This window comes from Oncorhynchus nerka, linkage group LG27, assembly GCF_034236695.1.
Source record: "Oncorhynchus nerka isolate Pitt River linkage group LG27, Oner_Uvic_2.0, whole genome shotgun sequence".
Classification (NCBI taxonomy): Eukaryota; Metazoa; Chordata; class Actinopteri; order Salmoniformes; family Salmonidae; genus Oncorhynchus; species Oncorhynchus nerka.
In genome coordinates, this window is record NC_088422.1 from 90,733,484 (window position 1) to 90,748,798 (window position 15,315).

General features: G+C 44.1%; 1 pseudogene; it reads left to right on the plus strand.

Annotated features, from left to right (window-relative positions):
- The first annotated feature begins 1,398 nt into the window (after positions 1 to 1,398).
- Positions 1,399 to 15,315, plus strand: part of LOC135565130 (UPF0606 protein KIAA1549L-like) — a 38,050-nt pseudogene continuing 24,133 nt past the window's right edge.

The window sequence follows — 15,315 nt, forward strand, 5'->3', positions numbered from 1 at the left end:
AACAACACTCCCCTGTTAGAGGGAGTCACACCAGCATTATCAGAGTCCATGCCAGAGAACAACACTCCGCTGTTAGACGGGGTAACATCAGCATTATCAGTGTCCATACCAGAGAACAACACTCCGCTGTTAGAGGGGGTAACATCAGCATTATCAGTGTCCAAGCCAGAGAACAACACTCCCCTGTTAGAGGGAGTAACATCAGCATTATCAGAGTCCATGCCAGAGAACAACACTCCCCTGTTAGAGGGAGTCACACCAGCATTATCAGTGTCCATGCCAGAGAACAACACTCCGCTGTTAGACGGGGTAACATCAGCATTATCAGTGTCCATGCCAGAGAACAACACTCCCCTGTTAGACGCGGTAACATCAGCATTATCAGTGTCCATGCCAGAGAACAACACTCCCCTGTTAGAGGGGGTAACATCAGCATTATCAGTGTCCATGCCAGAGAACAACACTCCCCTGTTAGAGGGGGTAACATCAGCATTATCAGTGTCCATGCCAGAGAACAACACTCCCCTGTTAGAGGGGGTAACATCACCATTATCAGTGTCCATGCCAGAGAACAACACTCCCCTGTTAGAGGGGGTAACATCACCATTATCAGTGTCCATGCCAGAGAACAACACTCCCCTGTTAGAGGGGGTAACATCACCATTATCAGTGTCCATGCCAGTCTCTACCACAACTGATAACTCTGTGACTATTTCAGCCGTCATCTACCTCTCATCTGCCCATCAGAACAAGTATACAGCGTCTGAGAGGAATGTAAGTGTTAGCACGTCGGAGTCTGTCACTATTTCTGACGCAACAGTTCTGAATACCCCTGCACCCCATGAACATGTCATTATGGATACGGGACATACTAACTCAACAATGAACGTACAAGTAGACTTGTCATCATCACCCTCATCATCATCATCATTATCATCCTCACCATCGTCATCACCATCATCATTATCACCATCTTCACTATCACCACCATCTTCATCATCATCAGCAGCAGTGATATCTTCATCACCAGTGTCTTCATCATCTTCCGCCTTGTTATCAATGACATCGTCATCATCCGTCGTGTCACACCAATCTCACATCAACAGTGTGTCCAGTCCCACCACAGCTCCCAGTCTGTCCTCCCTCTCCATGGAACGTTCTGATTCAACATCATCATCCACTTCTGGGTTGAGTGTGATGTCACCATCCCCATCAAGTGTCTTCCCCTCCACTGGTATGACGTCATCACCCTCTGCCCTTTTGTCACCTGCTCTTACATCATCATCCTCTGCCCTCATGTCCCATGGTGTGACTTCATCACCCAGCTCCCTGGCATCCAGCGTGACATCATCATCCACTGTCCACTTGTCCACTGGTATGTCATCTTCCTCCGCACTCATGTCTCGTGGTGTTACATCATCATTAATTGCCCTGGCATCCAGTGTGACATCATCATTCCCCTCCCATCTCTCAGAGGAAGTGAGTGTGACTTCTGTTCTTGTTACAGAGACAGCGATGGAGGAGTTAACTGTGGGAACATCCAGAGAGACAGGGGTTAATTTCCCCAAAGACAACGAGACCAGATTATCCCAAACCGGGAACCTCACCTTAGGCGACAGGCCTGCACTCACAACATCACAGGTGTCACCTTTGACCCCTCGAGAGGACACAACGACTGCATCCTCCAGCTCACGACCGTGACCACCACAACCATAGCTTCAACCACAACACAGCCAATCACAGAGAGCCCAACCACGACAACAACACGCAGAACCACCACCACCACTGCTCCAGCCTCCAGGAGAACACTGTCCCCTCCAATCCCAAAGACCAAACCCAGAGGGACGACCACCCCGTTCCCCTTCACCACCACCACGGAGGCTCCACCCCGGCAGTGCAACGTCACAGAGAAGATCTGGGTTAAAACAAGTAAGAGACACAGAAAAAGAATGCCATGAACCTTTTCTCAACAGGTTGTTACATTGTTGGTCGTAGTTGGGGTTATGGTTGTAAATACACAGATATATAGTTGACTATATATAGTTCTATTTTCAAATAGAATATGCCTTCCCTCTCTCTTCTCTTCCCTGCCTCCCCCTCTCTCTCTCTCTCTCTCTCTCTCTCTCTCTCTCTCTCTCCTCTCTCCCACCCCCTCTCTCTCTCTCTCTCTCTCTCTCCCTCCCCCCCTCTCTCTCTCTCTCTCTCCTCTCTCTCTCTCTCTCTCTCTCTCTCTCTCTCTCTCTCTCTCTCTCTCCCTCTCTCCCACCCCTCTCTCTCTCTCTCTCTCTCTCTCTCTCCCACCCCCTCTCTCTCACCCTCTCATATTTTTGTCTCTACAGTTCTGACCATCCATGTGAGAAGGAACCGCCTGGACAGCATCCAGAGACAGAACCTGCGTAGAGGGCTGACCCAGGCTCTGAGTAGAGCTCTGAATGACACCACTGCCCAGGCTCAGGTCAGTAGGACTCACACCTACTCTCTCTTTCTCTGTATGTATCTATCTCTCTCTCTGTCTTTGTCTCTGTCTCTGTCTCTCTCTCCCTCTCTCTCCCTCGCTCTCTCTCTCTCTCTCTCTCTCTCTCTCTCTCTCTCTCTCTCTCTCTCTCTCTCTCTCTCTCTCTCTCTCTCTCTCTCTCGCTGTCTTTCATGTGTGGTGTAGCCTCTGCTGAGTCCTCAACAACTGGATGTTCTGGTTTTCAGGGGAAATGAAAAAAGAGAGCCTGTGACTTGACTTCTGCTTTTGGACGTTAACAAGGTGACCGCAGGGAGACATAACTCCTCCTCCACATTTACTGGATTGGTTGAACATACCAGAATATAGGGGATCTAGTTCCAGGTGTTTCTCTTACGCCTGCTACGTTAGGGGATGTGTGTTAAGATAGAGGACGCGGGTCTGGGCAGAGGAGATGTAGTCGTTGTTTGTGTGCGAAAAAATGTACTTGGCCAAAACCTGTACTCAGGGACTAAGGCAAAACACCTTAAAGACTGGGCAAAACGCCCACCTCACACATCTGAGGATATAGCAGCTAAAATAACAGCATGTTACCAAGAGAAGCAGATCTCCATGAATAAGGAAGGACCATACAGGGATCCTCATGTAGGTTAACTGTGAGGAGCGATGAGGATTCATTTAGAAATTAGGCTGACAGAATATGTCCCTGAAGGTATGGGGTCGTGATGTCACATCCTAGGGACTGCACCAAGATGAAAACCAGATAAGACAGCAAACTGAGTGACCCCAGGTGAGAAACCAAGGGCCCTGTTCAGTCACCACTGGTTACCAAGTTACCTGGAGAAGTCTAACAACAGAACTCTCCTCTCTCCTCCTCTGTTTTGATTGACAGCATGATCATAGGATATGATATTCAGCTGTGTGATGTTGAGTGTTGTCTTTATTTAATGCAGAACCATGTCATTCCAAACTGTCAGCAAAAGGAGCAATATTTTCCCCCAAAACACATTGCTACCAGGTTTAGGTTCAATACAGCCGTTCAGCCCCTGGGTTTGAAAAGCTCACTATTTCTTTTCAGTGATGATATGGACACATCTATACAACACAATAACCGTCTGTCTGTGGATTAAACAGTCACCGCTCTTCTTGCCAGAATCATTCTCCTTCCCAATAAGCCTGTAATACCGCCACTCCATGTGGCTTTGGATCAGGAGGACCTCTTGGTTATGATAAGAGAGACTACTGAGACACAGTGGCAGCGGGTGTGTGTGTGTGTGTGTGTGTGTGTGTGTGTGTGTGTGTGTGTGTGTGTGTGTGTGTGTGTGTGTGTGTGTGTGTGTGTGTGTGTGTGTGTGTGTGTGTGTGAGAGGGAGCATTTTTATGTAAATGCACATCCATGAGAAATTACCACTTTCAATGTCTGGAAATGAATTTGGTACTAAAAAGCAACATGCGTTTCTAATATGGCCTGGAGATGAATGGAGCAGCAATGTGATCCCTGTGTAACAGACAGAGTGTTTGTCTCCACACAGACTCCACTGGGTCTGAGTACCTTCTGATGAGTGTGCTTGTGTTTGTGTATGTGTGTGTTTTCAGGTGCAGTGGGACTGTGTAGAATATTATTTCCCTGAATGAAGCGGGACTGATACCAATGTGAAGGTCATAGGAACCTTCAGGAGTCATAGGCATGTGGTACTGCAGGTCTCATGTTTCTCTCCCCTGTCTATCTGTCTCTCTCTCTGTCTCTCTCACGTTTGAAGTTTAATGTCACTTGCACAAGTGTAGTGAAATGCCTTTCTTCCAAACCCAACGATACGGTAATAAATCAATCAATGTACTGTAGCACTAAACTAACATAAGCTCCAACAATCACAGACAATAAATACGAAATAAGAAGAACATGAGAAAGTATGACGCTACAGTGGGGCAAAGAAGTATTTAGTCAGCCACCAATTGTGCAAGTTCTCCCACTTAAAAAGATGAGAGAGGCCTGTAATTTTCATCATAGGTACACTTCAACTATGACAGACAAAATGAGAAAAAAAATCCAGAAAATCACATTGTAGGATTTTTAATTAATTTATTTGCAAATTATGGTGGAAAATAAGCCTTTTATACAGTCGTGGCCAAAAGTTTTGAGAATGACACAAATATAAATTTTTCCAAAGTCTGCTGCCTCAGTTTGTATGATGGCAATTTGCATATACTCCAGAATGTTATGAGTGATCAGATGAATTGCAATAAATTGCAAAGTCCCTCTTTGCCATACAAATGAACTGAATCCCCCAAAAACATTTCCACTGCATTTCAGCCCTGCCACAAAAGGACCAGGTGACATCATGTCAGTGATTCTCTCGTTAACACAGGTGTGAGTGTTGACGAGGACAATGCTGGAGATCACTCTGTCATGCTGATTGAGTTCGAATAACAGACTGGAAGCTTCCAAAGGAGGGTGGTGCTTGGAATCATTGTTCTTCCTCTGTCAACCATGCGAAACACGTGCCATCATCATTGCTTTGCACAAAAAGGGCTTCACAGACAAGGATATTGCTGCCAGTAAGATTGCACCTAAATCAACCATTTATCGGATCATCAAGAACTTCAAGGAGAGCGATTCAATTGTTGTGAAGAAGGCTTCAGGGCGCCCAAGAAAGTCCAGCAAGCGCCAGGACCGTCTCCTAAAGTTGATTCAGCTGCAGGATCAGGGCAATACCAGTATAGAGCTTGCTCGGGAATGGCAGCAGGCAGGTGTGAGTGCATCTGCACGCACAGTGAGGCAAAGACTTTTGGAGGATGGCCTGGTGTCAAGAAGGGCAGCAAAGAAGCCACTTCTCTCCAGGAAAAACATCAGGGACAGACTGATATTCTGCAAAAGGTACAGGGATTGGGTGTGCAGAAGACTGGGGTAAAGTCATTTTCTCTTATGAATCCCCTTTCCGATTGTTTGGGGCATCAGGAAAAAGCTTGTCCGGAGAAGACAAGGGGAGCATCCTGAGACCATCCTGACCATCCTGAGACCATTCATGTGTGGGATTGTCTCAGCCAAGGGAGTGGGCTCACTCACAATTTTGCCTAAGAACATAGCCATTAATAAAGAATGGTACTAACACATCCTCCGAGAGCAACTTCTTCCAACCATCCAGGAACAGTTTGGTGATGAACATAGCCTTTTCCAGCATGATGGAGCACCTTGCCATAAGGCAAAAGTGATAACTAAGTGGCTCGGGGAACAAAACATAGATATTTTGGGTCCATGGCCAGGAAACTCCCCAGACCTTAATCCCATTAAGAACTTGTGGTCAATCCTCAAGAGGCGGGTGGACAAACAAAACCCCACAAATTCTGACAAACTCCAAGCATTGATTATGCAAGAATGGGCTGCCATCAGTCAGGATGTGGCCCAGAAGTTAATTGACAGCATGCCAGTGTAGATTGCAGAGGTCTTGAAAAAGAAGGGTCAACACTGCAAATATTGACTCTTTGCATCAACTTCATGTAATTGTCAATAAAAGCCTTTGACACTTGTGAAATCCTTGTAATTATACTTCAGTATTCGATAGTAACATCTGACAAAAATATCTAAAGACACTGAAGCAGTAAACTTTGTGAAAATGTATATTTGTGTCATTCTCAAATCTTTTGGCCACAACTGTAGAGGTTAGGCTAGGAAAAACTCCCTAGAAAGCCCAGAACCTAGGAAGAAACCTAGAGAGGAACCAGGCTATGAGGGGTGGCCAGTCCTCTTCCGGCTGTGCCGGGTGGAAATTATAACAGAACATAGTAAAGATGTTCAAATGTTCATAGATGACCAGCAGGGTCAAATAATAATAAGTGGTTGTAGAGAGTGCAACAGGTCAGTACCTCAGGAGTAAATGTCAGTTGGCTTTATATAGCCGGTCATTCATAGTATATCTACCGCTCCTGCTGTCTCTAGAGAGTAGCACGTCCGGTGAACAGGTCAGAGTTCCATAGCCGCAGGCAGAACAGTTGGTGCAGTTGTAGAACTTTTTGAGGATTTGAGGGCCCATGCCAAACCTTTTATTTTTCCTGAGGGGGATGAGGTGCTGTTGTGCTTTCTTCACGGCTGTGCCTACAGGGAGGGGGTTAGTGACCTGGCAGTGAGTGAACCATGTAGGTCCTTAGGGATTTGGACACCGAGGAACTTTAGACCCACTTTACTGCAGCCCCGTTGATGTGGACGGGGGCGTCCTCACACCCCTGTTTCCTGTAGTCCACCATCAGTTCATTGGTCTGACTGATGTTGAGGGAGAGGTTGTTGTCCCGGCACCACACTGCCAGGTCGCTGACCTCCTCCCTGTAGGCTTTCTTATCATCGCCGGTGATCAGGCCTACTACCGTCGGTGTCGTGAGCAAACTTGATGATTGTGTTGGAGTCGTGCATGGCCACGCAGTTGTGGGTGAACAGGGAGTACAGGAGGTGACTAAGCACACACCCCTGTGGGACCCCCGTTTTGAGGGTCAGTGATGTTGCTACCCTCACCGCCTGGGGTTGGCCCGTCAGGAATTCCAGGCTCTCTCTCTCTCCTCTGTTATTTCTCCATCTCTTTTTCTCTCTCTTTCTCTACCTCTTTCCCTCTCTTTCTCTACCACTGTCTCTCTCGCACCGTAGCACTTTCCAGCTAGCACATAACTTTCTGAGAACCATATATTCCTTAAAGTTGGTGAGAGCGTGGTTGTCCTATGGTTATTTTGCATACAACCTTCCCACAATGCTCTGGGAATGGTGCAGGATACCCAGCTAGCACACAACATTTTGAGAACCATTATGTTTCTGAGGTGGGAATTTCAGTACTTCAGCATAACGTTTCCTCATGGTTCTATTTCAAGTAATGTTTTCAAATTGTTCAGAGAAAATTAAGAAATAACATTCTTCTGTGGGATTTCAGTACTTCAGCATAACGTTTCCTCGTGGTTCTATTTCAAGTAATGTTCTCAGAATGGGCAGAGAATGTTAAGAAACATTGTTCTTCTGGGGGAATTTCAGTACTTCAGCATAACATTTTCTGCAGGTTTCCTCGTGGTTCTATTTAAAGTCTTGTTCCTCACAACTTTAAGAAAATCTTCCATAAAAAACGAAAATAAATCATTAACGTTTAAAGAATGTTATTTTAAAACCTATACATTCTGTTCTCATTCTATCCTCTCTTGTTAAGTGTGTTGGCCGTGCACACTAATTGGCCACACCTGATCTTAGTGCTTGTTTCCTTTGAAATGGGGTCTGTTTAAATAGACTGAAATGAACTGCTTTGCATGAGTAAAAAACATAGCATCATAGCTCCATTCTAAGGTGTTGCAGTGGACTAATTCCATACATAGAGAACAGAAGATCATAGGTTCAAATCTCACTGATGCGGTGCCATAAAAATAAATGTGCTTGCATGATTAATGCCTGAGCAAATGCATTTCCATGTCTCCTATCGATGCTTAGAGTTCTAAACAATTACTTACCTTCAAATAAACTATCATTTCTGTTCTCAGAATGTTGATAAAACCTCCCAGGAAAACTTTCAGGGAACCATCGTAGAATGTTCTGAGAACCTCCCTGCAACCTTAAAATGTATGTTCCCACAACTTCCAAGGAACCAAATGTGCTAGCTAGGTTGTCACTAATCTAAATATGAGTAAATATTTATTTTACAGTCATCCAGTGGTCAGTCCCAGGGGAAAATGTTTTGTTTGTTTTTAATTACAGAGCAGAGATGGTTACTAGGAATGCTCTAGAGGGGGAAGGCCGGAAAGAACGATGAGGAGCAGCAGATTAAATGACTTTCATTTGGCAAGACCAGAGGAAAGCTATTGTAACAAAGTGAAAGCTTCTGGCCATTAAATGAAAGATTTTCATTGAGGTGAAAAGAGTGTAATGCTGAACTGACTGAAGTCCTTCAAGATTATCCATTGATGGTCTTTCACATCGGCCAGATAGACTTAGGAGGGTACGTTACCACTCAGCGACTTTTGCTGAAACCCAGTCTTTGAATAACGGCTGGGCTGGTGTAGTGATGGTGAATGGGTCTGTTCATAACAAGGCTTGATTGTGAGGGGAATACTGTCGACTCATGGTAATATCAAGACTGTATGGGCTCTCAGTGTGGTAACCAAGGGGACTGTCTGTCATCAAAGGATGAGGGATTTGATCTGTTTCACTTCTCTCACACAAACTCTCTCTACCTCTCTCTCTCTCTCTCTCTACCCCCCCTCTCTCTAACATTTACATTTAAGTCATTACATTTAAGTCATTTAGCAGACGCTCTTATCCAGAGCGACTTACAAATTGGTGCTTTCACCTTATGACATCCAGTGGAACAGCCACTTTACAATAGTGCATCTAGGTCTTTTAAGGGGGAGGGGAGAAGGATTACTCTCCTATCTAGGTATTCCCTGGGGTTTCAGGTGTCTCCGGAAGGTGGTGATTGACACACCTCCCTGGCAACTCTCTTTCCCTACCCCTCTCTAATGTACCCCTCTCTTCCTCTGTGTAATGTTACAGCTCTCTCTCTCTCACTCTATACCTCCCTCTCTCTCTCTATACCTCTCTCTCTCTCTCTCTCTCTCTCTCTCTCTCTCCCTCTCTCTGTCACAGAAACAGACACACCTCCCACACACAACTCTCTTTCCTCTGTGTAATGTTACAGCTCTCTTTCCTCTGTGTAATGTTACAGCTCTCTGTCCTCTGTGTAATGTTACAGCTCTCTGTCCTCTGTGTAATGTACAACTCCCTGTCCTCTGTGTAATGTACAACTCCCTGTCCTCTGTGTAATGTACAACTCTCTGTCCTCTGTGTAATGTACAACTCCCTGTCCTCTGTGTAATGTACAACTCTCTGTCCTCTGTGTAATGTACAACTCCCTGTCCTCTGTGTAATGTACAACTCCCTGTCCTCTGTGTAATGTACAACTCCCTGTCCTCTGTGTAATGTACAACTCTCTGTCCTCTGTGTAATGTACAACTCCCTGTCCTCTGTGTAATGTACAACTCCCTGTCCTCTGTGTAATGTACAACTCTCTGTCCTCTGTTTTCGCTTCCCTTTCTCATACCGTCTCCCATTCCCATGTTCCCATGTTCCCATTCCCATGTTCTCTCTTTCTATGAGACTCTCTTGTTCTCCCTCTCTCACTATCCTTCTGTTTCACAAACAGTCAAAACATCCACTCCTACAACTCTACAACCAGCCAGTTGATTAGATGATCGATCATGCTTACTGATCCTGATAACAAATCCCTATTTCACTCTCTCAGGTGGAGACTGTGTTTGGCTCTCCCAACGTGACGGTGGGCTACCACGTAATTGGAGCAGACATGGTGTACCCGCCCTCTGTGGTGGTCGAGGCACTTCACTCCTACGGCCGGGATAGGCTGATGGGTGACGTGCGACAGTTTGTCCCCATGGTAACGGCGCTGCCCAACACAGCCGCACCATGGAAACCCAGCCCAGCTATCAGCCTCCAGCTCAAAACAGGTCTGATGGTTTAGACTGGAGGAATATGTTTAAGATCATGTTGTTTTTCTTTCACTTATACAAATCAAATCAAATCAAATGTTATTTGTCACATACACATGGTTAGCAGATGTTAATGCGAGTGTAGCGAAATGCTTGTGCTTCTAGTTCCGACAATGCAGTAACAATGCAGTAATGTCCTGCAGCCTCCTTAATAACATGTCTGGTATATGAACACAGAGCAGACATGTTATTAAGAAGGCTGCAGGACATTAGTCTGCTCTGTGTTCATATACCTGACATGTTATTAAGGAGACTGCAGGACATTAGTCTGCTCTGTGTTCATATACCAGACATGTTTAGTCTGCTCTGTGTTCATTTACCAGACATGAGACTGCAGGACATTAGTCTGCTCTGTGTTCATTTACCAGACATGTTATTAAGGAGGCTGCAGGACATTAGTCTGCTCTGTGTTCATATACCAGACATGTTATTAAGGAGGCTGCAGGACATTAGTCTGCTCTGTGTTCATATACCAGACATGTTATTAAGGAGACTGCAGGACATTAGTCTGCTCTGTGTTCATATACCAGACATGTTATTAAGGAGACTGCAGGTGATTAGTCTGCTCTGTGTTCATATACCAGACATGTTATTAAGAACAGGACATTAGTCTGCTCTGTGTTCATATACCAGACATGTTATTATGTTAGTCTGCACTGTGTTCATATACCATACATGTTATTAAGGAGACTGCAGGACATTAGTCTGCTCTGTGTTCATATACCAGACATGTTATTAAGGAGGCTGCAGGACATTAGTCTGCTCTGTGTTCATATACCAGACATGTTATTAAGGAGGCTGCAGGACATTAGTCTACTCTGTTCATATACCAGACATGTTATTAAGGAGGCTGCAGGACATTAGTCTGCTCTGTGTTCATATACCAGACATGTTATTAAGGAGGCTGCAGGACATTAGTCTGCTCTGTGTTCATATACCAGACATGTTATTAAGGAGACTGCAGGACATTAGTCTGCTCTGTGTTCATATACCAGACATGTTATTAAGGAGACTGCAGGACATTAGTCTGCTCTGTGTTCATATACCAGACATGTTATTAAGGAGACTGCAGGACATTAGTCTGCTCTGTGTTCATATACCAGATGTTATTAAGGAGGCATGTTATTAAGGAGACTGCAGGACATTAGTCTGCTCTGTGTTCATATACCAGACATGTTATTAAGGAGACTGCAGGACATTAGTCTGCTCTGTGTTCATATACCAGACATGTTATTAAGGAGACTGCAGGACATTAGTCTGCTCTGTGTTCATATACCAGACATGTTATTAAGGAGACTGCAGGACATTAGTCTGCTCTGTGTTCATATACCAGACATGTTATTAAGGAGGCTGCAGGACATTAGTCTGCTCTGTGTTCATATACCTGACATGTTATTAAGGAGGCTGCAGGACATTAGTCTGCTCTGTGTTCATATACCAGACATGTTATTAAGGAGACTGCAGGACATTAGTCTGCTCTGTGTTCATATACCAGACATGTTAATAAGGAGGCTGCAGGACATTAGTCTACTCTGTTCATATACCAGACATGTTATTAAGGAGGCTGCAGGACATTAGTCTGCTCTGTGTTCATATACCAGACATGTTATTAAGGAGACTGCAGGACATTAGTCTGCTCTGTGTTCATATACCAGACATGTTATTAAGGAGGCTGCAGGACATTAGTCTGCTCTGTGTTCATATACCAGACATGTTATTAAGGAGACTGCAGGACATTAGTCTGCTCTGTGTTCATATACCAGACATGTTATTAAGGAGACTGCAGGACATTAGTCTGCTCTGTGTTCATATACCAGACATGTTATTAAGGAGACTGCAGGACATTAGTCTGCTCTGTGTTCATATACCAGACATGTTATTAAGGAGACTGCAGGACATTAGTCTGCTCTGTGTTCATATACCAGACATGTTATTAAGGAGGCTGCAGGACATTAGTCTACTCTGTGCATATACCAGACATTTTATTAAGGAGGCTGCAGGACGTTAGTCTGCTCTGTGTTCATATACCAGACATGTTATTAAGGAGACTGCAGGACATTAGTCTGCTCTGTGTTCATATACCAGACATGTTATTAAGGAGACTGCAGGTGATTAGTCTGCTCTGTGTTCATATACCAGACATGTTATTAAGGAGACTGCAGGACATTAGTCTGCTCTGTGTTCATATACCAGACATGTTATTAAGGAGACTGCAGGACATTAGTCTGCTCTGTGTTCATATACCAGACATGTTATTAAGGAGACTGCAGGACATTAGTCTGCTCTGTGTTCATATACCAGACATGTTATTAAGGAGGCTGCAGGACATTAGTCTGCTCTGTGTTCATATACCAGACATGTTATTAAGGAGACTGCAGGACATTAGTCTGCTCTGTGTTCATATACCAGACATGTTATTAAGGAGGCTGCAGGACATTAGTCTGCTCTGTGTTCATATACCAGACATGTTATTAAGGAGACTGCAGGACATTAGTCTGCTCTGTGTTCATATACCAGACATGTTAATAAGGAGGCTGCAGGACATTAGTCTACTCTGTTCATATACCAGACATGTTATTAAGGAGGCTGCAGGACATTAGTCTGCTCTGTGTTCATATACCAGACATGTTATTAAGGAGGCTGCAGAACATTAGTCTGCTCTGTGTTCATATACCAGACATGTTATTAAGGAGACTGCAGGACATTAGTCTGCTCTGTGTTCATATACCAGACATGTTATTAAGGAGACTGCAGGACATTAGTCTGCTCTGTGTTCATATACCAGACATGTTATTAAGGAGGCTGCAGGACATTAGTCTGCTCTGTGTTCATATACCAGACATGTTATTAAGGAGGCTGCAGAACATTAGTCTGCTCTGTGTTCATATACCAGACATGTTATTAAGGAGACTGCAGGACATTAGTCTGCTCTGTGTTCATATACCAGACATGTTATTAAGGAGACTGCAGGACATTAGTCTGCTCTGTGTTCATATACCAGACATGTTATTAAGGAGACTGCAGGACATTAGTCTGCTCTGTGTTCATATACCAGACATGTTATTAAGGAGGCTGCAGGACATTAGTCTGCTCTGTGTTCATATACCAGACATGTTATTAAGGAGGCTGCAGGACATTAGTCTACTCTGTGCATATACCTGACATGTTATTAAGGAGGCTGCAGGACATTAGTCTGCTCTGTGTTCATATACCAGACATGTTATTAAGGAGACCGCAGGACATTAGTCTGCTCTGTGTTCATATACCAGACATGTTAATAAGGAGGCTGCAGGACATTAGTCTACTCTGTTCATATACCAGACATGTTATTAAGGAGGCTGCAGGACATTAGTCTGCTCTGTGTTCATATACCAGACATGTTATTAAGGAGACTGCAGGACATTAGTCTGCTCTGTGTTCATATACCAGACATGTTATTAAGGAGACTACAGGACATTAGTCTGCTCTGTGTTCATATACCAGACATGTTATTAAGGAGACTGCAGGACATTAGTCTGCTCTGTGTTCATATACCAGACATGTTATTAAGGAGGCTGCAGGACATTAGTCTGCTCTGTGTTCATATACCAGACATGTTATTAAGGAGACTGCAGGACATTAGTCTGCTCTGTGTTCATATACCAGACATGTTATTAAGGAGACTGCAGGACATTAGTCTGCTCTGTGTTCATATACCAGACATGTTATTAAGGAGACTGCAGGACATTAGTCTGCTCTGTGTTCATATACCAGACATGTTATTAAGGAGACTGCAGGACATTAGTCTGCTCTGTGTTCATATACCAGACATGTTATTAAGGAGGCTGCAGGACATTAGTCTGCTCTGTTCATATACCAGACATGTTATTAAGGAGACTGCAGGACATTAGTCTGCTCTGTGTTCATATACCAGACATGTTATTAAGGAGACTGCAGGTGATTAGTCTGCTCTGTGTTCATATACCAGACATGTTATTAAGGAGACTGCAGGACATTAGTCTGCTCTGTGTTCATATACCAGACATGTTATTAAGGATGCTGCAGGACATTAGTCTGCACTGTGTTCATATACCATACATGTTATTAAGGAGACTGCAGGACATTAGTCTGCTCTGTGTTCATATACCAGACATGTTATTAAGGAGGCTGCAGGACATTAGTCTGCTCTGTGTTCATTTTTATTTATTTTATTTCACCTTTATTTAACCAGGTAGGCTAGTTGAGAACAAGTTCTCATTTGCAACTGCGACCTGGCCAAGATAAGGCATAGCAGTGTGAACAGACAACACAGAGTTACACATGGAATAAACAATTAACAAGTCAATAACACAGTAGAAAAAAAATGGGCAGTCTATATACAATGTGTGCAAAAGGCATGAGGAGGTAGGCGAATAATACAATTTTGCAGATTAACACTGGGGTGATAAATGATCAGATGGTCATGTACAGGTAGAGATATTGGTGTGCAAAAGAGCAGAAAAGTAAATAAATAAATAAAAAAACAGTATAAAAACAGTATGGGAATGAGGTAGGTGAAAATGGGTGGGCTATTTACCAATAGACTATGTACAGCTGCAGCGATCGGTTAGCTGCTCGGATAGCTGATGTTTGAAGTTGGTGAGGGAGATAAACGTCTCCAACTTCAGCGATTTTTGCAGTTCGTTCCAGTCACAGGCAGCAGAGTACTGGAACGAAAGGCGGCCAAATGAGGTGTTGGCTTTAGGGATGATCAGTGAGATACACCTGCTGGAGCGTGTGCTACGGATGGGTGTTGCCATCGTGACCAGTGAACTGAGATAAGGCGGAGCTTTACCTAGCATATACCAGACATGTTATTAAGGAGACTGCAGGACATTAGTCTGCTCTGTGTTCATATACCAGACATGTTACTAAGGAGACTGCAGGACATTAGTCTGCTCTGTGTTCATATACCAGACATGTTATTAAGGAGACTGCAGGACATTAGTCTGCTCTGTGTTCATATACCAGACATGTTATTAAGGAGGCTGCAGGACATTAGTCTGCTCTGTGTTCATATACCAGACATGTTATTAAGGAGACTGCAGGACATTAGTCTGCTCTGTGTTCATATACCAGACATGTTATTAAGGAGACTGCAGGACATTAGTCTGCTCTGTGTTCATATACCAGACATGTTATTAAGGAGACTGCAGGACATTAGTCTGCTCTGTGTTCATATACCAGACATGTTATTAAGGAGGCTGCAGGACATTAGTCTGCTCTGTGTTCATATACCAGACATGTTATTAAGGAGACTGCAGGACATTAGTCTGCTCTGTGTTCATATTCCAGACATGTTATTAAGGAGGCTGCAGGACATTAGT